Source organism: Haplochromis burtoni, unplaced genomic scaffold (genome assembly GCF_018398535.1).
Source record: "Haplochromis burtoni strain Fernald_Lab_line unplaced genomic scaffold, NCSU_Asbu1 Contig_194, whole genome shotgun sequence".
NCBI classification, from domain to species: Eukaryota; Metazoa; Chordata; class Actinopteri; order Cichliformes; family Cichlidae; genus Haplochromis; species Haplochromis burtoni.
Window position 1 is genome coordinate 1,115,875 of NW_024582555.1, and position 24,579 is coordinate 1,140,453.

Below are 24,579 nucleotides of genomic sequence, written 5' to 3' on the forward strand. Positions count from 1 at the left end.
GAATTATAAAGGATTTATGGCTCTCTAAGGATTCCTCTCAACCAAGATGTAAACAGATAAGTTGTGGGCAACAGTTGAGTACAATAGGCCTGGAGAGGAACCAAAATGCAATCATTACAAAGAGAGACCTGCTTTAAAAATTGGTTAACATTGTTTGCATTTAAATTACAGATGGTGACAATGTCAAAGGGTGTCAGTGAGTGTCAAGATGCAAGTTTGGCATTTCTTTTTATAGGGAAATGCACCGCAGTTATTTTGCTAAATGCTGATCGCTAATTCTAACCTATGTGGATAAGAAGTGCAAATTAAAGTTAAAGGTTACATTTAAAATATTACATGCTAAACAGACTTTTCTTTTTCTTTTTTCATTGCAAACATTTTTCAATCTGTAATTGTTTCCATCTTTCCAGAAAACTGATTATTTTGTATACTTGTTATATATTAGTAATTTTGATCACCATGGTGATCAGCACAAACACAAGCAACATGCCTCTTGCTACTCGATGATATAGAAGCTTCTTATTACTTTGTGATCGTGATTCAAGCATTCAATCATATAATCAGTTTAAAAAGAACTTGGGTTGGCCATGTTACATCAGTGTTACTATACAAGAGGTAGAAGTGGACAAATGTCAAGCTTGTAATACCTGCTGAAAAATAAAACCTGAAAAGAAAGTCAATTGCTTTATGTAGTTTGAAATGTAATTGCCACCATCTGCATTTTAGTTTATTTTTTAAGTGCATTACAGTGTATTTATTAAAATATTATACAGTTTACTTTGCTGATGATGTCCCTAGCCTCACTTCATTACATTTTTAAATGTCTTTACTTTTGAGCATCATTAAATTTATGTCAATAGCCTGGTTATAAAAAAATATAGACTCAGCGTGGTTTAGTTTTATGACTCTTAAACTGAAACAATTTAATAACACTGAACTGTTTATATGAAGCCTTTGCAATGAGTTCACTAATTCGTGGTAACGTCTAAAAGCTATTTCCCCTTCAACCAAAGGTGTTATTTACTGGTTTTGCTGGAGTTTTTATCTCTTGAATTTTGGATTGATGATACTGTTTTTAATGCAAAGTTAAGAGTCACGTTAACTGTTGATGCCTAGTAAGACTGTGTGTAGCCATTTCTTTTTTCTACTGCAAATGTTATTCATGTGGTGACTTGTGATGATCAGAAGTTTTGCAATGGAAGCTAAGGGTTTCATTTTACTCACAACTTTGTTTCTCAAAGTTTTTGACCCTATTAATCTCTTTGACTGCTCATTGTGTCCCAAGCTACTATTGTCCAATCCCTGTTAATTTTTAAAAACAAACTAAGACCCATTATTACCCACCAGTAAATAATAAAGTTTCTTTTTTATTGCTAATTATTAGCAAAGGTTTTTGGGATGTAATTAACAAAAAACACATCTTTTTGATCAGTTCCAGTCTGGTTTCAGAAAATGACATTCGACTGTATCAGCTGTCCTTAAAGTTTGAAATGATCTTTTGATGCCTGCACATGAGTGTGACTGTTCAATCTTACCTCAGCTCAGCCTTTGAAACATCTCACCTTCAGATCTTAACACATAGGTGAAAGTGCATGGCTGGCATTTCTGCCCTGTATTGGTTAGCTTCACTTCAAACCTTGCTTTTGATTTTGGTGGTAAATTTTTAGTCATGTGTTGCTGCTCCATTGTGCGGCATTCCTCAAGGATCTGGGTTAAGTCCTCAGCTATTTTCATTGTAAAGCTTCCCGTTAGGCCACATTATGAGCAGTTTTAAAATAATTTCTTATCATCTTTTCATTCAGCTATACCTCTCGTTTAAACCTCAGAAACTGGGTAAGTTATCCATTTTAAATGACTCTCTGAATGCAATCAAAGTTTGGATGGCAAATAACCTTTTGCAGCTTAACACGGACAAGGCAGGGCATCTAATTATTGCTCCTGAGAGGATTATTGCCTGCATCAGACAGTGACTGGGTTCTTTCTCATCCAACATAAAAGCTAACACTGAGAAACTTGGGGACATTTTTGATCAGTCTTTGAAATTTGATGCTCACATCAAGTCTCTGAACCACTCTTGTTTTTCATTTAAGAATTATTGGTGTCACAAAAGCACAAAAAGCAATGAAGATGCTTCTCCGTGCCTTCATCTCCTCTGATTTAGATTATTATAATGCGTGTTTTCTTGTCTGAGTAAAGAATCTATTAACTGCCTCCAATCTGTCTAAAGTGCTGCTGTAAGGTTCACTCTCATAAATCTCAACACATCACCACACTTTTGCAACAGCTCTTGTCAGCTTTAGACTTCAGTTTAAAATCTTTTCATTCTTATTTTACCTACTAGCTTTTTAGTCTTTTTGTCTTGAAAAGAACTACATAAATGAACCTTACTTATTTCATTATTAATTTACTTAAAGTAAGTCACCAGGCGATTTAAAACCCTTTCTTATAACAATTTTTGACTAACTTTAGGTTGAACACTAGTTGATAATTTTATTATTTGGAGTAATTTATATGAAGAATTGCCACAAATACAACTCAAAAAACTATAGCGAATCAGACTGAAAACCACAGTACGCTATTACTGTGTATATGTATATGATCCAGGAAGTCAAGTTGTATTAACAGATAACTAGTTTTAAAATTTGTGGCATATTTAATTTAAAACTTTACTGCCAATCACCATAAGCTCATTAGCAGAAATTCCACACACTGGATTGGCTTTTATGGTGGACTGCCCTGTGTGTTTTCTTTGCTAGGAGCCACTACAAGGGCAAAACACCCTGCTCCAAAGTCTGTTCATCAAACTATGGTGTAAAGCAAGAAAGTGTCTTGTTATTCAGTTAAACAGCTGCTCGGTTATAGTTGAGTTATTTAAGCTTTCATTGGACTATGTACAGTATTAGAAATGTATTTGAAAAATCACAGAATTACTTAAAAGTTGTATACAGCTAACACTACAAGATTATTGTAGGGCAACACAAAAACAAAAAGCAGGCTTTAACTTAAGCTGGTGCAAAACAAGGTTAGCAAATTAAGCAGAAGCAGGGGAGCAGATGAAGGCTAACAAACTAGGCTAAAGAAATGGCACGAAGAAAACAAGCACAGAACAAAGTAAGGGAGAGATATACAAGGCTATAAATATATAGAGAACAAAGTGAAAAAACAGGAAGCAGGGCAAGCAAAAGGGGAAATACACAGAAACAGAAGATAATTAACTGCATTATTTCTAATGGCCAATAGGATGCAACTCCTTTGGCTGGATGGACCTCTATGAGATGATGAATCTAAAGTACTGCTCATTTAACTTATTTACTTCAGTAAACAAAAGTGGGGTTTGTTTTTTTTTAAATTGAACATTGCATTCATTTAGTAGATTATAGTTTGATTTGGAGTAAAAATTACAATAAAGCAGCATATGCTTCAGTGTATGGATTCATTGTTTCCACTGTATGAGTCTGGGTGACAACACACTACTATTGTTCATATGCAGTCTAAAGAGGATAACCTTTGTATCCAGTCTAAAGAAGGATAACAGGAGACACAGTAAACACTGAGAAACATAAAGTAAAATGGGAGCCAAACCTACAACAACTAATAGAAAAAACCCAAACCATGATGCAGCTGCGTACATCAAGCCAGTTTATGAACATTAGACTCTGTGGTCTACATCTTCTTGGGTCATTCTTACGCAGACTGTGACTGCAGTACAGCAAAATATTTGACTGTGATAAATTTGAATACCAATTTGATATTTGCTGAAAGAGTGCCCACAATGCTAAATACAATGCTATTGTGAGAGGAAATTTTCCATTTTACTTCTTTTCCCATTCACTCTTATCTTAGTGAAACAGTCTTTCTGTGACAGTCTGATGACGTCTGCTTCTACAAATCTTTATCATTCACCTGGACTCACTTGAGTATTTTGTCTGGCTTGCAAGGATCAGAGCTTTCCCTTCCAGGCAATTAGTCAGTCAACGCTCCATCATCCAATCAAAAGGCCTCCTTAATAACCAGTGGGATACTAATTAGAGTGACATGCACATATCTCCAACGCCAGGTTTTACCCTTCTGGGCAGATTTTCATTAACAGTCAGAGCTGAGTGGCTGTCGCAGACCAATATATCATACCTTGAAACTGAAGCAGGTCAGAGGTTAGAAAATCAAACGGGGTTTTGAAGTTACAGAAATGGAAACCTGCGCTATGTGCTCTGATCCTCATACATCATGCCATGATTCAGCCTGTGTCAGAGATGTTTTGCAGAGGGTAAAGATACCGCTGCTCCTCTGACAGATCTGCACAGCCTATAAAAAGCATATTGATTGAATAGAATTGAACCTCCTCAAATCTACATTTTTTTCATCTCTCCAAATGCCCTCGAGGGTCAACACAGTATCTTTGGTAATTGGAAATGCCTGCCGAACTCTCGTTGTGAAGAACAAAAACTATTTTGGCCAGGATGGGTAATAAATGGGACTAATGTCTTTGCCGTTCACATGCTGTCTGCAGGGCTGCGATTTGTGTGTACAGCCTAAGGCAGTGGAAATGTTATGTTCTGAGGTCAGCTCTGACAAATCTCTGAACCCTGCCTGCTATAAACTGGGAGGAAAAATGGAACAGCGGGTAGCAAATATAGAAATAGGCACTATGAGAATAACTATATCAATAACATTGACTAAGACACAGTCTCACACAAAACACTCACCTTCAAAAATAACAAATAAGAACCTTTACAGTTTGATTTATTATCAGATATCAATTAGTAAACATCACAACAAAGCCAGTATGCTTGACACTGATCTTTAGATTTTAATACAGAAAAAGTATGAATGAAGCTGATAAACAGTTATACTCATGAGTCTGTGAATCTGTCCTGCATACTTGGTGGGACGACTTAGCAGACACACTGACCTGATTCTGTAGACGCTTTTTTCATGAGTTAGACGAACACTCGTAAAATCTAGAGTGCTCAATGCCCAGCTGTTTTAGGAGATTACGCACCCTTTAAAAATGATTCATGACCCATTTTTAAAGATTTATATTTATAATAAAAATGAATGGCCTTGGGCCTTGTGACACTCAGTTCAGGGGCTGGAGACAGAGATAGTTCTCGCTGTTTGTTGAGATCGTCTCATAAACTGTTGACTCAACTCTTTGCTTGTTTTTCAGAATATAGTTTGTGGTGATGGGTTTTATTTAGAGTCTGCCTATCTATTCTGCCTGTGATATAAATGTTTACCACATGCAGTCCTTTCAGACTTTGAAAGTAGCTACGTTGAAAAGAAACCAATTACAAAGCAAAAGGACTGCTGAACAAAAAAAACAGAGAGCTTTTTATCCAACCATCTTCTGGGTAGGCCTACTTATTATCTTTGTCAGGATTGCTGCTGCAGCAGTGCAAGCAAAGCAGTTCAGACCGCCCCCACCAAGCTGCCTTCACGTCTCCCTAGGCGGCCTCAAACGGAGATGTAACCCCTGCAGCATGTCTTGGTCTGCCCCTTGTCTCCTACCTGGCTGGTCTTCTCCCATTAATTTGTGCTTGAAATGCATCCAAAGGGTAGGGCTCAGGGGTCAACCCAACTTTTGGTGTCTCAAGTGCCTCAGATCCAGTTGTTGTTAAGTGTGCATGCAGCTCAAAAATGCTTCTGCTCCACATAGATACTGTTGGCTCTGTCTGGCACAGACCCACCATTGGAACGAGATAATTCTACTACAACAGCAAAAAGCACTGGACACCAAGCAGAGCTCTTTGTTTGATCTCGTGCACGAGGGAGAGAACTGTGACGGGCGCCGTTCTTTCTGCTCGAACCCCAGTCGCTCTCAGCCAGCTTCCCCCGTAACACTGCTCTTTATTGTGTTACATGACTATGCATAAGTTCATTATCATATGACGTCTTACACAGGCATACATGTGAACAAAGAGTACCTTGTCTGTGTGTACGTATAGGCGTGTGTGTGTGTGTGTGTGTGTGTGTGTGTGTGTGTGTTTGTGTGTGTGTTGTGTTGTGTGTGTGTGTGTGTGTGTGTGTGTGTGTGTGTGTGTGTGTGAAGATGTGACCCTGTGAACGACTCCCCAAAGCTGGTGCCAGGAGTCCAGTGGTCCACCTAAACAAAGGGCTCTTATGCTTATACTTGGCAGGGATAGCTCAGTAGGTAGAGTGGTGGCCCCATGATCGGAAGTCGGGGGTTCGATTCCCCTGAACAGCTACCCTGAGGTACCCCTGAGCAAGGTACCGTCCCTACACACTGCTCCCCGGGCGCCCAGTGGCTGCCCACTGCTTCACTGAGTGAATGGGTTAAATGCAGAGAGGGATTTTCCCCACGGGGACCAATAAAGTACACTTTCTTCTTCTTAAACAGATACAGAGTAGGTGTCCTCCTGCACCATAAACCAGTAAGAGAAGGTACGACCTCTCTCATGACCTTAAGATGTGTGTGTATGCCAGAGTGCTCTGGGAGGCACAGAGTCTTTGCAGACTGCTAAGGATCAGACATCCTATCAATATGCAATCAATTATAAAACTCTAAGCATATATGAGTATATATCTCTAAGCATAAATGACAATCAACAATACAAACCTAACAGATACTGTAAAAATAAAGCGAGAGAGTATAAAAGAGACAGATTTTTTAAAACAAATTTCTGGGTGTACGTCACATTAAAGCTGTATTTGCTTTAACTAAACTAACTAAAAGTGTGTGAATTAATGTTTTATACTTGAAATTGATAGGGCACACTGGACTTCACTGAGAAGTCAAGAATGCAGGCAAATAACTATAATTTGGTATCTTAATCAAAAAAAGAATTATGTACTTTATTATATTTTTAGCTTTGAAAATTCACAGATAAAAACAGTAATTGTATTTCAGTAATAAATATATTGTTTCAGTTAAATAGTTTGCACATACTGGTAGATCAACCATTACAGTAACATAAAAATGATTGCAATAATTACCAATACTTTTCATTTAGGGCAGCGGTGGCATAAACCTACCATTGGGTTGGTTTAAGCCAAATCTGGGCTAATTAATTTGTTAAGCACTGTATATCTACTCATATTGCACATAATGCATTTTAGAGCGAAGATTCAGAATATAATGCATCACCTCTACAGAAGCAGTTGTGCTGTGCATGCTTTCTGCATCACTAAAAGCCTCTCGATCACACATTAGCAGCTGACATTGATTTCTCTCATGAGCTGCACCGCGGGCAGCCTACAGAGAAATGTAAAGCACATTTACGTTTACTTTACATTTAGATCAAATCACTCATGCCGACAGTATATCATGTTTATGTTTCAGGTTTCTGCTGTATCACATTCTCCTTATACTCTACACTCATGTCTAAAAGGGGAACTTGGGGCTTAGTAAGCCCAAATAATCAAGGTGTCATGTTGAATATTAAATTAATTAACTTGTTCCTCATTTTCTTACTATGTAGTATCACGATATAATCCGAGGGCCTAATAAAACAGAGAGGGGTTTATCTGTAATCCAGAGGAGGTGATTATGAGATTAGATGTTTATTCAGTCTTACAATGTTGGTTTATTTTCTGGTTCAGCAGTGAACTTTATTTTGGTAGTTGTTTTAAGAGGAACTTGGGTGGGAAATAGCTACAAAATAGGGGACAAATCAAGTCTTAATAATATTACTGAACACAATAAATGTAAAATATTAACCCAGTTGAGCAAATACAATCACATAGAAATTTAAACAGATTCATTCATTTAGATGAGGTTCATTCCTGGTTATAATTAACAGTTTGAGTTGAAATTTAACCTTCGTTTCACTCTATGTCTCTTTTGTTTGTTAACAATTACAGTGGGAGATCAGGTGAAAATGGCATGTAGGTCACACAGTGCAAAGCAAGGTCACAGAGCTATGCCGAATCAATCAGGCAGATTAATGAAGCAAAGCCTGCTGACAAGACACATTCAAACATCTTGTGGTCACTGTGCTGCAATCACCTATGAAACAAATCCTGTCATTGGCAATATAATTTTGCTGCTTCAGGAAGTGAAAAGAAACTTTATCACTTTTCAAAGTCTGTTAAGAAAAGATTACATATGTAGCTTTGAGCTGTCCCTGAACTCTTAAAAACCTTTGTGATTTTTTTAAGTGGTTGAATAACAAGCAATGTATGCTCGAAATTATGTTTATATAGATATTACAAATCTGTTTTATCAGTTCAGTTACAGGCTGCTTGAATTACAATTAGGGAAAGACATTTCCATTTACTTTTGTACAGGATGTAGAAAGTTGTTTAGGGATTCATGTATGATGGGCAAGGGATTTGATCTGCACTCTGTTCCCTGTCTGTGCTTCTATACTTTTTATACTATTGGTAAGCCACTGCTGACTTTCTTAAACCAGGCCAAAAATGTATTCATAAGCCAAAAGCTGTGTGTTTTTGTAAATTAATAAAGTTTTGTGTCATGTTCCTCAACAAACCATAATGTAGAGGTCTCACAAACTTTCCAGATAATTTAATTGAAATGTTTCCTCAGTGTACGGATAAAAAATGACCTCAGTCAGTATTACATTTTCTCTAAACAGAGCACAAAGCATTCTGAAAATTTTCTAAGAGAAAGAAAACTGTAATATAAAAGATGAAAATGCACTGAGGGTCCCATTGAATAAAATGAGTATAGCCCCAGAAAATAAGTTGACCAATGTCTTTTGTTCTACACAGATATCTAATAGAGAGTATGATACAGCAAACTATAATCGGATTTACTCTGTCTGTCAGAAATGAACACATTTTTCAAACTGATGTGCGAGTTGAAATACTCGATTGCGGCATCTTCCTGTATGGCAAATCTCCCAGTGGCAGATTATTTGTTGTTGATGCGTTTGTTCACTCACAGAGCTTATGTGGCCCTGGGTAGTAATCCAAAACCACGTGAAAGCGGTAGGAATAAATTGTGATGGGTGGGGAATTATGGAGTCTTTGGCAAAATAGTGTTGAATTTTACACTTAAAGACTAAATTAACACCTTTGCTGAGTGTGCAAATCAAGTTGTGAGCTGGTGCAACAGAGCATCACACATACAATGAAGATTACTAAGAATGGAAAAAAACAAAGACTTCTCCCTCTAGAGAGAGTGGAAAATTAATTTTTTCTATATCTTCTATATACAAGTCTTCTTTCCAGCTTAGTTCCATAAAAAAAATATAAAGAAGATACTAAATACATACAGCCTGAATAAGGTAGGATGTTTCATCATGAGAAAATAGAAATATTACATTAAAAATACCAGAGTAATTACTGATCATTGCAATTAGGCATGAACAAGAGGTAGTGTGACATATTTATTTTAACCATGCTGCAAAAAAAAAAAATGACCCATCTTATTCTGGTAATTGTCATTATAGAGTATAACCTTTTTTCATTTTGTTTCATTTTTTATTAAATTAATATACAATACTATATTCTTCATTGTTGCAGCCCAATGTGCTGGGGATAACACCGGTTGCCTCACAGCAAGAATGTCATGGGTTCAAACTCCTGACTCTAAACTCTGAGTGGAGCTGGACCTCTTCGTGCCTTTGTCGGTTCTCTCCAGGTATGCTGACTTCCTAATCACTAAACATGCATGTTAGTTGGTAAGTGTAAGTGTGAATGTTCTCCAAAAGCATTGGAGCAGCAAGGCAACAGCAATTAATTTGTTTGTGTTTTGCACTGAACACATTTCAGCATGAGACCAAAAGATGAACATGAGAAGAAAGATCAGTGTTTTAGGTGTATTCCCCAGTATTTGCACCGAGGTATTTTAAACAACTTAGCAAATATTGTATTTTGTATCAAAGGACCCCTTTCTTTTTTAGTGAGCCAAATTGGAACTGTTGACCGACAGATGTTCTTCTCACCCAGGTGTGCCAAATCCTTCTAAGAACCAAGGGGGGAAAGTATCTCTCAGTTTAACTTTATTGGTGATTTGTTTGTCCACTACAGAGGACATAAATGAATAGGCTGGGTCTCAGGAGGATACAAGATTGATTCCAGAAAGTTGTTTCTTTTCATCTGGATGTAGCATTTTCAGTTGGAGAAACATTTCATGACTCATCTAAGCAACTTCTTGCCCAAAGTATATTTACCCCTATAGGCCAGTGACCACTCTTTCAGTGATGTTAACGTGCACATCTTGGATAGTGAGTAATGCTGGTTTGACCAGAGAGGGTTATTGCTTAGCCATGTCTAGACTCAGTTGGTTTTCACCTGTGATGACTCATTTGAAGTTAAGAAGGGCAGACCAACATGAAAACCAGAGAGCTGGTTATTGTAGAGAACCATGCCATTCAGGAAAAATCCATCAGAGGTGTTTCAGAAACATTTTACACAGCCAGTACCAAAATTTGGAATGTCAAAGCAATAAGTATCTAACTGGTTATCCAACGAAAAAAGGAAAAACCGTGAAATAACAGTCTATGACATATCACAGAGTCCAAAGAAATATCACAATGCAATGTTTGAAGGAGATTTGGAGAACAATGATACAGAGCCCATGGTGCAAGATGCAAATCGCTCATCAGCAGTAAATATCAGAAATCAAGAATCTTGAATCTGAAAAACAAAAGTACAAACATGACTCACAATAGTTTTTCAGAGTGATTAAAGAATGAATCTGCTTGTGATTCTAAACATCTTTGAAGCATGCTGGATGAGCTGTCATGGACTGGGCTCCGTGGCTGCTTGTGGAACAGGTTCAATTCATTTTTATTGAGATGTAATTCACAGTGGTGGTAGCATAATGAACACATACATTTACGAAAACATACTGACTGCCAGTTTATGTAGAAATGCATCCAAACTCATTCGGAAGAACTTAATTCTGCAGAAAGACAATGATCCAAAAAACAGTCAGCTCAACAAAGGAATTAACTTTAATTTAGTTGAAAACATTTTTTCCAGTACTTGAAGTTACTTGAAAAAATGGATGATTCAAAAAACATGTCTGGGAGTGAATATCAGGGAATCAATGGTGAAAATGTTCACATTTTAAACTTGATCATCAAACAAATTAACTGCCTTTGCTATTTTTTAGGTTATTGTATGCATTAGCTCTCCCACCCATCTATCCTATGACCCCAAATAATGCCCACCACCACTGCAAAGAAGTAGGTTTTTATATGTTTAAAATTAAATCTCTTACCTAATTTTTTTCACTTACAGTAAATTAATTTAGATACGCATTTACAAAAAGCTGTGGCTGATAGTACATCCCTTTAAAATTGTTAAATAGTTTGTTCAAATTCAGAAATTACAATAAAATCCCTCCTTTTCCGTCATGCTAAAACCAACTGAAGCATCTTCAAGCTGCTCTGTCAAAGAATTATTTCTCATTTTTACTTATCTGAATCTTATTTTGGTTGCTTCCGTACTTTTCACAGCAGCAGCTGTTCCAGCTTAATCTCGTCATATTCCTTAACAACCGCCCTCAACATGTCCGGCTGGATAACCGCTGCTCATCTACAATCACGATGAACACCGGTGTACCACAAGGCTGTGTGATGAGCCCTTTCCTCTACTCCCTCTTCACCCACGACTGCAGACCTGCTGATGGTTCCAACACCATCATTAAGTTTGCAGATGACACCACGGTGATTGGCCTCATCAGTGACAACGATGAGGCCGCCTACAGGGAGGAGGTGGATCGTCTGGCTGAGTGGTGCGACACAAACAACCTGCTGCTTAACACCGAGAAGACCAAGGAGCTCATCGTGGACTACAGGAGGAATGCTGACCCACATCCACCCATCCACATTAAGGGGACGGCTGTGGAGCGTGTGAGCAGCTTCAAGTTCCTGGGAGTCCACATCTCCGAGGATCTCACCTGGACGACCAACTGCTCCAAGCTGGTCAAGAAGGCTCACCAGCGCCTCTTCTTCTTGAGGACTCTGAGGAAGAACCACCTGTCCTCAGACATCCTGGTGAACTTCTATCGCTGCACCATCGAGAGCATCCTGACCAACTGTATAACAGTCTGGTACGGGAACTGCTCTGCCTCGGACCGGAAGGCGTTGCAGAGGGTCGTGAAAACTGCCCAGCGCATCGCCGGAGCACCACTTCCTGCCATAAAAGACATCTACAGGAAGCGGTGTCTGAAAAGGGCTGGGAAAATCATCAAAGACCCCAGTCACCCATCACATGGACTCTTCACCCTCCTGCCCTCTGGGAGGCGCTACAGGAGCCTCCGGACTAAGACCACCAGGTACCGGAACAGCTTCTTCCCCACAGCTGTCAGACTCCTGAACTCTGCCTCCTGACATCTGACCCACGTTAACTCATGGACTGAACATACACACACCCACAATGGACAACTGTACCCTCAAACACACAATAATAACATGGACTGAACCACCACTCACAACCACCAGCACTTTATATAGCCTCTGTAGAAACTATCTACACCCTCACTTATCTTAACTGCACTACTGTATAGCTCTGTGTAAATAATCATACGATAATTTTTAATTCTATAACTGTTTACAACTTGCATAGTTCCCATTTCTGTATAGCTGTATATCTCATATTCTGTAAAGTTATTTATTTCATATTCTGTATAGTTTTTCATATTTATATCCTGTACATAGCTTGTACTCACTACAGCCTGTACATACTTATAGTTATAGAATATTCACAACATACTTCATACCGTGTACATTGTAACATACCATAATAGACCCATTTCTGTAATATATTAACATATCTATATTATTGCTAATATATATTGTAATATATCTATATCACTAAAGCACTTCTGGATGGATGCAAACTGCATTTCGTTGCCTGTACCTGTGCATGTGCAATGACAATACAGTTGAATTCTATTCTATTCAGTGATAATGACTGTTGCGATGTACATTTTTACCTGAGAAAACATATTATATTACTGCACTGGATTGTTACACATCTGCGTGCCATTTATTATTTCACCGGCTTAAGTTTTAATAAACCAGTAAAACCTCAAGTCTTTTCAAAGCGTAGGTGGAACGAGAGCCCACTTTGCAGATAATTGAATATAAAATAATGATCTCTCATGTTTTTGTCAAGGTAGGAGCTCTCAGCTTGGTGTCCTCATCAAAGCCTTGTCTTTCAGGCATTGGGGGAAGTTCCATCTTGAAAAGCTTTTTTATTCTCAGAAACTTACAGCCCCTCACTCAGAATCAGCGCATCACTCACAGTTTGCCACACTGCTTAAGGAGTTAAATTGGTTCTACAATTCAGTCCTCTATAAAAAAATTTTGTATCACTTATTTAACAGTATCACTATATCTGCCAAGCTACTATCTAATCTGTCATGGTAAATACTCACTGCTTTGAACATGCCGCAAAATAATACATACACTACTAAATCTGCTATTGATTTTTATCAGTTTATTTAAATTCAGTTGTGCAAGCTTTGAACTGCAGTTGCACCATTTCCAATCAGTTGATGATAAAATCAGCATGGCCAAGAATGAGTTTCAGATATAAGCTAAATCAAGTGCTGATTTGCATTAAATGTCTGTTCTCTTATGTTCTAAAATTAAATATTTTATCTGACACACTAACAGATCTTTTTTCATATCCATTTATATGATTAGTTTGTTCAAATTAAACAGACACTATGCCTAACAAATGCACAGAGAAATGTTTGTTTGTCCTGATACATTGTGTAATTAATTCATTTTGCCCAATTGCAAATGATGTAATGATGCGATGGGTCATTCCATTCATGGTGGCAAATTTCACCGGAACAGGCATTCTTCTAATATGTCGAGTCTGTAGAGCAAAGTAGAGCACGCAGTCTGCTGAGAGTTGAATCTCTGAGAGACCTTAATAGAGGCTGCTGTGAACTTTCATGTTATACTCTTCAATAATTCTCTTTCATGAACACAAAACAGAACAAACTGAGTTAGCTCTTTACATAGCGTTGTGTTTTGTTTGTTCTTCAAAGTACTGATTTTAAACTGTAAGAAAATAAGGTGGTTGCTAAATATTGTAATGTGTTATTCTAAGAATTTCATCATTGACTTTACAGTTTTCTTTCCAGCTGTTATTGACCTTCAAACAAGTAAATGATGGGAAGTGAGTAAAAATTTGATGCTTGTACTTACCTTTACCTGTTACTTTACAATATAGGCGTTTTCATAACTTTTTATAGAATATTTGATGGTGTTTTGAACCATTTGTGTTAATCAATTATTTCTAAAACAAAGTGCAACAGCTTCTTTGATAATGTGTTAATACGTAGCAATAGCAACTCATTAGTGTGCACTGTGCCATGCCGGTCCTTCTGCACATGCTTTACAAAGGTTTGTTGGCTAAGCTGTCTGAGAAATGCATTGCCAGGGATTCCCTACTCAGTGGTTTAGATCAGGAATGGGAGAGAGCATGGGGCTTATCAGAGAGGATGCTTTTACAGTAGGGAAATAATGGTGAAACTAAAATTTTAAAAAACACTTCCTTTTATTGCAAAATGAAAGCAAACTACATCTGTTGGTGTTTTTCGTAGTCAGCTGTTAAAACCTCATTTAAATATTTAAATTGCTATGCAAATGTGAAAAGTGATTAAACCACCAGCAAGTTACTACAAATGTCGTTAAGGCGTTTGTTTAATTACGTATATTTGACCACACTCTTATACTGGACAGTGGTGATGTGTACATAGTTTCTTGTAAAGTGACATAATGGCAAAAAATAAGAAATTTAAGGTTAGTAGGAACATTTGTGAATTGCAAGTTTTAGCTCTGTTGTGAAAACTGATGTTAGGTTAAGTTGCACCAAATTAAAACAATAATATTTCAAAAAAGTGGTTTGTCTGTCAAAGACATTTCCTATTTTCCTGAACACTTTACATAAAAATAAGTGATGGTGCATAGTGAAAGTATGGTATTTGGACTGCTATATGAAATGCAGTCAATTTGAAAAAAATATCTTGGCTCAGTGGAGCAATATTGCATAGTGGCAGCTAGAGCAGACAGTGAGAGCTAACTCTAAAAAAGCTGAAATTCAGTTCAGTGTGAAATCCACAAAGCACATGTTTACCAGCCCAGCCGGTTTGCGATTGCTTTTTACCAGAGGATACCACGGGGATAGGAGCTGGAAAAGATTTAATTGGCAAGTCAAACTTTTTCATGGTTGCTCAGTTGCTCTTCTGTAGGAGTGGGCTGGAATTAAACTTTTTAAATTTGTGAGTTCTTGTATGACTCTAACAACAGAGCTTAATTTGAGCAAACATGGTAAGCTTGGCCTTGGGACTTTGAGTTAAACTTCATGGGACACTCTTCTCTCTGGCAATGATGCTGTAGGAGCACACGGAGAAGACAAGTTTAATTTTATTTGGAAAATAAGGAATGTATTTTAGTACCTTTGAGGTAGAAAGCAGCAGACGCTTCAGAGCCTGAACTGACTGTACAAAAAATAATGTTTAATTTCTCTCTCTCTCTCTGCCAGAACTGCTGCTGGAAGAATCTTCCTTATGGCTTTTACCTGCAAACGTTACAGCCTCATCATATCCTGTCATGTGTGCTGACATGTGGTGCAATATGAATTTAGTTCCCTCGATATTCCAAGCTGAAAGATTTCAGTGTCTCGGTGTGGAGAGTGTGATAAATCCACAGAGGGCTCACATTTGCCATGAAATCATTCTCACACTGAACACTGGCAATCAAGTCTCAATCAGCTGCAGTGGCACATGATGAAACCTACCCATGAATGTGACCCTCCAGTGTGAAAGACAGTCAGATGGTTTAATTCAGCAATCACCACCCAGCCCAAATAACTGATTAGACCCATTTTGTCTTCACTCCTGTAAAAACTTTCAGTTCTGTACAGCAGATTTCATGCACTTCAGCTCTCATTCAAGACAAGAAACCCATTATTTCTTTGGTTTACGACAAGCAGGTGTGAATGAGCAAAACAACCTCTGATTTCTTGTAAACAAATTCTCATCAGTTCATAAAAAGACTGCCCCGTTGACTCTTAAGTTTTGACGGCCATACGCAATAGCCAATCAAAGCCCGACTTTATTGACTGTTGCTAGGATACCAAACTTTCCATATGTGAATTACCCTGGACATGATGAGATTTGTGCAGGCTTGCCACTTGAATTCATTGCATCATTCCACACACTATGCACTTCAAAAATACTTGGAATGCATAAGAGCAGGAAATCTAATGAGAAAAGCTGAAGAGACTAGCGGAGGGACGACAGACAGCAGCTTGGAAGGAGATTGGATGCCTGCAGGAGGGCTGATACTGAAAGTTCTCACATATACTGTTGATGAGAAAGACATGTTTTCTTTGGTCAACAGCAGCTTATATTGTGGAGGTAATCTCGTTTTTCATGTTTGTGCCGGGATGTTTTACCATTACAGAGCTGTAGCATGGCAGATGTGAAGCTTAGAATATTCACAGGATCCTGAATATTCCAGCATTTACGATAAACTTATTTTCTTCCCTCCACTTTCACCTCTGAAAGTGTTAAGGAGAATGTATTTCCATGTGTATCATGTTGAAATCAACAGCAGCAAAGCCAATTTGTGTACCGGGTCATTTTTTTCTGTCGTGTAAGGAAAAGAATATTGATTAATGGTGAAAATTCAGTAGCTTAAGCTGCAAAAAGCATTATAACCTTTTAACGAAATCTGAAATCCACCAAGACCTGATGAATGAATGTGGTCAAATAAATACTGAACAAAAGGAGAAAAAACTTATGTAAGGCATCCTTCACTTTTTTTATATATAACAAAATCTGAAGAAACTCTTGGGACAACTCCCCAAATGTCTACGAATAAGACAACAAACTTACAATAGTGACTGCACAAAGTACAGTGAAAACAAACTAAGCTATATGTGGAAGTGCAGCCTTATGTTGTGCAGCTGACGCTGTGCTGTAGTGTCTAATTGAACCAACCTACTGGGAACCAGGTAACAGCCCCCCTCTCCAGCTGGGAGTGACATGTTAACAGGGAGTATTCCTCATTTGGGAATATTAATGGATCATTAAACATTAATAGGTCCCTCAGATCAGTATTTGCACTTTGCCGTACTCCCCCCTTTAACTGGCGCATATGTGACATAGAGAGCTATGATAAGTATTCATGCCACATCCCACTGGAGCAACAGACATCAGATGGAGAGCAAATAGTGGTTACCGGGTAGTGCAATCTCATGCAAACAAACCAAGCAAGATGAATTCATACTAAGTTGTCAAAACATGTCAAATTTCACCACGAGCCTAAGGGGAAAGGGTGGGTGCAAAAAAGCATTAGCAATGGAGTAATTGGCATTAAATTGTCCAAAACACGTAATGATGTGGGAGTGAAATGCATGCTGGCACATATAATAATCCCCTTGTAATGAGAATTCACTAGATATCACTGGCTTTGTTCATGCCCCAGCATCTCTGAAAGAGCTTAGCCACTAGAACAGTAACAATAAGCTGTGGAGTAGGAGATGGCATGAAATACAGCTCAGAGCAAAGTGAAATTGCACACAAAATGAAATAATTTGCTTAATCAAAAGAAAGGTGGTATTAGAGACTTTAAAGTGACTCGTCCATTTCTCTGCTTTCTGAAGATAAAATCGAGACATTTAGCAGATAACTCTGTCATCTTTCAATGAGGGCGCACTTTAAGTGGTGCGCAAGTGACAAGAATCAGGTTTGAGCTTTTTTGTTGTTAAAGATTAGGATGAAGACAAAGTAAGCCTTGCAAATCCCAGGCTCAGATACCACAAGGACAAAATGACGAATGATGACAGCAAATAAACCTGTGACAAACCAGAATGCTTCGAGTCCAGCTTGTCATTCACAGTAGCTTAGAGAGGAAAGTTTTGATTTGGTGGAAAAAATAGTGATGTGACTTACTTAAAAGGGCCAATACATCTATGTAGAAACACTCTATTTAACATCAAAGTGTTCAGTTTGAGAGGCATACTGCTGTCATATGAAAAAAAAATGTTTTCATGACCTCTTGCAGTCCTGTGAAAAACAAGGTACACCTGTATTGGGTCCAGTTGGAGTTGCCTACCCCTGCTCTAAAGGGTCATAAGATGATATAACTGATTACAATAAAGTTCTGCTATACACCATTTGTATTCTGTGTGTGGACTAATGAGTTATTTATTTATTTACAGTGTTACCTCTTTGCACAATAGAAATTTAAAGGTGAAATCACATGGAAGAAATCATGAAAACATAAAGGCATCCTAAACATCACAAGGAGTCCCCTTAGAAACTGTGAAGCACGGGTATAACTCAAATTAATAAAGTTTGTTTATTGTATTAAAAATGCTTGATTATAAAAGTAGAATAGAAAAAAATAAAATGCAATTACTCAACTAATGTACCACATAACTAACTATGACCACTTCACTTCCAGTTTTTGTTTTTGCAAAAACAGACTTTTATGTATGCTTCAGGATTTTTTGAATAAGTAAATGTGGCAGAGGTGGCTACACATATTCGTTCGAATTCCAGAGAATAACTGGCCTCTGCAAGGATAACTCATTCAACTTTAAATTTCATCAAACCCATCTGCATAATGGTTGGGTATTAATTTGAATTGGAATTTAAAGTGGATCTATTAAGTAGCCACAAATGAATAACAGCAGCTTAAGGAGATGATAACGACTTCTGATAAATGCACCAGATGGACAGATCTGTCTTTAAAATAAAAAGGAACAGATAAAAAAGATTTGTGGACCCAACTTTAGGAGCTTAAAATTATACATATTTTTGCCTAATTAAAAGAAAATCCATCCAAGACATAAAACGAAGACAAAAATTCAGTCCATCAATCCTTTTCTGGAGGTTCTGGGAACACTGCCTGAATAATAAATATATAATAAATATAGACTTTGATAGCTTGAAGCTCTATATAACAAAGAAAAAGCTGTATGGGATTCTCCTGGATCACAGCACAATATGCAATAGGCATAACCTATTGATAAGAATCCAGCTATTTGCATATTCTTATCCCCTATTACTGAACAAATACAAAAAACACAACTAAAGCACAAATAGAATTGTCATCTAATAACAAACAAGATTATAATCCACTTGATGAGTACTTTTACATAATTCATTTGCATATTTAACAATTAAGTCAAGAACAAAAAAGACTCCAATAAATCTGAAAAGTAATCTGTGCACAAAATACTAAGATAAAATGCACGTATCACAGGACAAGATGGAACAAGATGGAGACCTAGTTGCTGAAAACGTGGTTACAAAATATCATTTCAAATAAATACATTTTTTAAAAAGAAAAAAAGTGCAGTTTTTCACTTGTTCCAAATTCTTGACTAAATGCATTTCAAATTAAAATACGTTATGAATCTAGGTTTTGGTTGGTTTTGTTATTATGTATGTATGTATGTATGTATGTATGTATGTATGTATGTATGTATGTATGTATGTATGTATGTATGTATATGGAGCAAGCAATAATTACAAACACATGTTGAGAACATATGGAATATTATTAATCTTATTATATTATTATATATTACACATTTATGTCATAGCCTTGTGCAAATTTTTATTTGCACAAGGCTATGACATAAATGTCATAGCCTTGTATATTTTAAGATTTTCATATGAATATTGTATCTGAGTAAACATCTGATAATAAATACTAAAATTAAAAACACGTATGACTACTGAAAGTAGATTTCCAAAGTTGTTTAAATTAATATAACTATTTAGAATGAGAGTGATTATCATTAACTTAATGGTCAGGAACTTATTAAGCTCAATTCTGATTTTTAAAGGATTAAAAAAAGTATTTATTGATTTATTTGTTTGTTTGTTTGTTTGTTTGTTTGTTTGTTTGTTTTAAACCTAAATTGTCCTTCAGTTGCAGGACAAACTAGGCTAAATACGTCTTTACTTTTAAAAACAGTTTTGTAGGAAAGCTTAACTCGCCAAAAGAACATTATATAACAATGCAGGTCCCTTTTAACAGTTTCAAGTCTTTGGTGTGCTCTTATTTTGACGGGACACTCTCCCCTGACGCTCAGCTGCAAAACGAAACCTTCCAAAACACTAAACGTCAACGAAAAGCACGTGTCGACCTCCCGCTTGCCGTACTTGGCTCCGCCATTGTTTGACAGGTCTCGTTGCTAACCAGAGGCTTTCATGGTTACCAACTCAACAACACCAAAAGAAAGAAACTTCCAAGCCTTCCATGGCTTTATAGAAAGCTTTTCGACAACACAGAAAGCATGGAAGAGGACAACCGCCTTAGACAGGTACTTTATACTTTCTCCCTCATTTTCTCTTTCACTCCACCGGTGCTAACTTCCGACATCAGTAGTTCGTGTTAGCTTCTGTTTTGGAAGTTCACAGCGAAGCACATAATGTGTTTTGAAACGCACAGAGCACTTTATTATCTGAAGCCACGCTTTTGTTTCAAACTGGTAGAGTAAACTCATTAAGTTGGCTGACTTTGCCACTTATGAACTGGGTTGACTTGGTATTTATTCGAGCTGTGTGGAAGCGTAATGTTTTAAAGCGTCTTTGGAGCATCGGCACGGGAAGTCCAACCGCTAAGTCTGTTTCACAGTGAAATACGAGTCAGTCATACTGCTGCTGAGTTCTGAACGCAAAGCGTGTGCCGTAAAAATGTTCCTCTCCACGCCAAATAAACGCTAGAGGCAAATAATAGTCTTGTAATAGTCAAAACCATTTACTGTGATTTGCAGCGGTGCTCAGGAAGTTATTTTGGGTGCAGAGAACAGTTTATTGGAGCAGCCAGTGCAGGCTTTAGAAAAGCATGGGAAGTTTGATTGGCATGTTGCTTGAGTAAGGTTTCATTAAGATTTGTCTGATCCTTGTTTGGCCCTAAAATTAGCCAACATTGCTTGGTTCTTTATTCGTTTCAATTACGGGTTATTTCTATAGCACCAGTTCTGAACCGTCACCTCAAGGTGCTTTATATTGTAGGGTAAATATGTGACAGAAACCCTAATCAGACGCAACCCTATGAGCACACACTTGGTGACAGTGAGAAGGGAAAATAATGAAGAACAGTTAAAGTTGGGTCCTTTTAACAGGAAGAAACCTTCAGCAGAACCAGACAGAGGGTGAGGCAGCTATTTTGCTTTGGGTGTTTTGGGGTTGAGGAGAAAGATGAGAGCAGAGAAAGACGGGACAACAGGCAAAGAGAGGGCCAGAGGTTAGTAATTAGCAATGATTAAATGCAGCAGTGGTGTATAAACACATAGAAAGTGAAATGTGAAACAAAAAAGAAGACTAAAGAAATGTTCAATACATTATGGGAGGCACTCCAGCACTCTAATGCAGCATAACTCAGGGAGGGTTCAGGGTCAACTGATCCAGCCCTGGCTATAAGATTTATCATAAAGGAAAGTGTTTGTCTCCTGAATTCAAACTGGGTTTCACATGAGAGGGGCCGGGTGGCTGACTGCTCTGTTTCTTGTTCTACCTTTAAAAACTATGACCCAAAAGTAAGCCTGCAGTCTGAAAGTGAAGTGCTCTCTTAGAATAATAAGGTACTTTGAAGTCTTTGAGGTATGGTAGGGCCTGATTAATCAAGATTTTGAATGTGAGGTGAAAGATTTTAAGTTCAGTTCTGGATTTAACAGAGACCCAATGAAGAGGAGCTAATACGGGAAAATATGGTCTCTCTTTTCAGTCCTAGTTAGTATTCTCTCTGCAATACATTGAATACATTCATTGCAAGCAGGTGGTAAAAGAGTGTAGCCATAACTGTACCAATGAAACTGTACAGAAAGAAGAATTACAGATGTGTTATTGCCATGGTTATCCATAATCAGTAATTGTGATGCAGCCAAATTTCTATAAAAGGCTATATTCTGACCACAACTAGTCCTTATAGTCTCTTTAAATTTTGTATTATTTCCTTATATTCCTTTGCTGTTGCTCTGTGCTGTAAAGCCTTGGGATAATAACAGTTTAACTTGGCAACTGATCTATAAGGGAACTTATAGAAAATGGGTGGAAAGCAAACAGCTGCTCTTTGTTAGTAGAAATTAAGGAAACTAGTGTGGGCACTATGCAGCAAAACAGCTTTATGTCTGCTGTGTGATTGAAATGGAAAATCAGAATCAACGTTGTGGTATTTATCTTAAGTGGCCAGGTATTGCTCGTAAGTGGTGAGGTTATCTCTAAAAATATGGAGGATCATTACCTGAGAAGGCTCTACAAATACATTAATTTCCAGAGGTTCATGTTGAGGTGCATTTCTTTAGAGAGATTTGAAGGATTACTGAGTCATTAATGGTAACCTAATGCCAGTGATATAAGGGGTGTCATACAGGTCTGAACATCCAAGTCCAATAATGAGCTAAAGTATGGCTTCACAGGTATAATCCTAAATCTCGACTCCCTATTTTGCTAAGAGAGGCACCGCTGATAGAAAAGGTTAATCCTCCCTTTGATTAAAACTGGAGGATGCCATTTGTTCTGGCCCCGTTGTCAGAAATACAACCAGAATCTGGGCAAGAGATGTGACGTTTGAGGTGCTTTAAGCATTTAAGAAAACCAGTTAATTTAGGTAAAAGCAAGGTGACATGGGATTTAGACCTACTGTAGAGGCTTAATTCTGTTTTTGAACGTTATGCACTTCTTGTTATACTCTGTGGACTTTTCAAATGAAAATGAGTGTTTCCTTAAACCAAGTGACTAGTTAGTAACTAACTAGGTAATTCTTTCATTAAAAGGAAAATTAGGAATCAAGAGTGATAGCACACGTTTAAACAAAAGCACAATCTGGTGTGCTGAAAATGCTGCAGGGTTATAACTACTGTTTATTTTTAGCTTATTATTTCAGGTGTTTTTTTAGTCATCTGTTTGAAGTATTAAATACTGGAAAACAGTGAAAAATTACCTTTGTGATTTTGTGTTTTCTACAAACAAGCTTTACTGGATTTTGTTCACACTATATTGCCAAAGGTATTTGTTTGTCTGGCTTCAGACGCATGTGAGCTTGACATCCCATTCTTAATCCATAGGATTTAATATGATGTTGATCCACCCTTTGCAAGCATGACAGCTTCAGTTCATCTGGAAAGGCTTTCCACAAGGTTTAGGAGTGTTTTTATGGAAATTTGGTGGTTGCAAGGGTGTGTAGCTGACTGGTTATTCCCAAGTCTGGTGTGACTGAGGAATAAACAAAAAACTAGGTTCAGTATGACTGAATAATCAATAAATAAAGTCATTAGGTATTTAAATGTTTAGGTCTTGCTCCTGATAATCCACTTTTGTTTTATCATCTTATAAATATTGATCAGTTTTTGAGGATACTGGAGCTCAAACTGCTTGCAACCTGTGTTTACACCATGAGCTTTAATTCTGTGACATTTTTGGATTTAGTAAATTACAGGGAGAGACACATTTGCTTATTTAAGCTCTTCTTGTAGTGTGTTTAGCATGTGAAGGATTAGGTTCAGGAGTTTACCCATCTCCTTCTACTTGGGCCAGATTTATATAAGCAGTGTTGTGGACTGCAGGACCAAGATGTAATAAGGGTGTCAATATTCGTCATGTCAGCAAGTTGTGCTTCATTAATCTGTCTGATTGATCCAGCATCCATGTGGTTCAGTGACCTTGGTTTGCACAAATAAGAACTGCACCCTCGCTGGTGTTACCTGATCTACCGCTCTGCTGATAGGCTTCTGCGTGAGTTATTGAAAGCACAGGACAGAGACTTATGTGGACACCAAGTCCACGAGAGTGATGGGAACTCTCCAAGCTGAGGAGGAGGCCTTTTGTTACATTTCATGATATCATATGACTGTAGCAGCAGGATGGACCTAATAGACTTGTTCGAACTAATGAAGGTTGAAGAACTGAGAAAATACTTGGGGACTTTGGAAAAATTTGACCTTAGATGAGGTCAAGGGGGTTGGTCTTAGGAGACATCTCTTAGAGGTTAAATAGGTATAAATGCAGCTGCTATGAGATGGATGGTGTCATGCTGTGTAAGCAAAAAATGCTAATCAAGGGCCAGGAGCTAATCCCTTCCTAACTCATTCCTTGGAGATACACAGTTGATTTGGTGGATCGATATAAGTGCTGTGACTCAATGAATGGAATTAAGTGTTAGCCAGACTGGACTCATACAACATGCTAAATTATTTTTGCTTTAAAAATATTTTAGATGTTCCAGGTGGGCTTCTCTTAGTAGAGAAGTCACAACATACACATACTCTGTTACTGTACTTAAGTAGAATTTTCAGGTATCTGTACTTTAATATTTATTATTATTATTATTATTATTATTATTTTTTTTTTTTTAGTGTGAGGTAATTTCAAATTCAACATTTCTATCAGCTCAACAAACATCAACAAATACACAATGAGTTTGTGTGCAGATTGTCACACAGTGTGTTTCTAGCTAAAGTCCAGCTGCTCTGTTTCCCAGGGAGAGAAAAGAATGAGAGTTAACTTCACTCAGAGATGGAGCATGGTGTAGGAAGACAGACAGGACAAAAGACGAAGAAGAGGGGTTATATTTAAAGGTAAGGACCGCTCAGTGATGCTTGATAAACTGCAAATTTAAAGATCACATGCAATGTCATCATTTTAATCACATATTTGATCTG

The 24,579-nt window shown here is 37.6% G+C and overlaps 1 long non-coding RNA gene across 2 annotated transcripts in view; it reads left to right on the forward strand.

Annotated features, from left to right (window-relative positions):
* Positions 1–19,881: 19,881 nt before the first annotated feature.
* LOC102301662 overlaps positions 19,882–24,579 on the forward strand; it is a 63,593-nt gene continuing 58,895 nt past the window's right edge. Inside the window, exons 1-2 of one of the 2 annotated variants that reach the window (XR_316600.3) lie at positions 19,882–20,241; positions 24,399–24,495. This is a non-coding gene — a long non-coding RNA (uncharacterized LOC102301662). The remainder of the gene's footprint in view (positions 20,242–24,398; positions 24,496–24,579) is intronic. The other variant, XR_006055011.1, reaches the window with a different exon arrangement.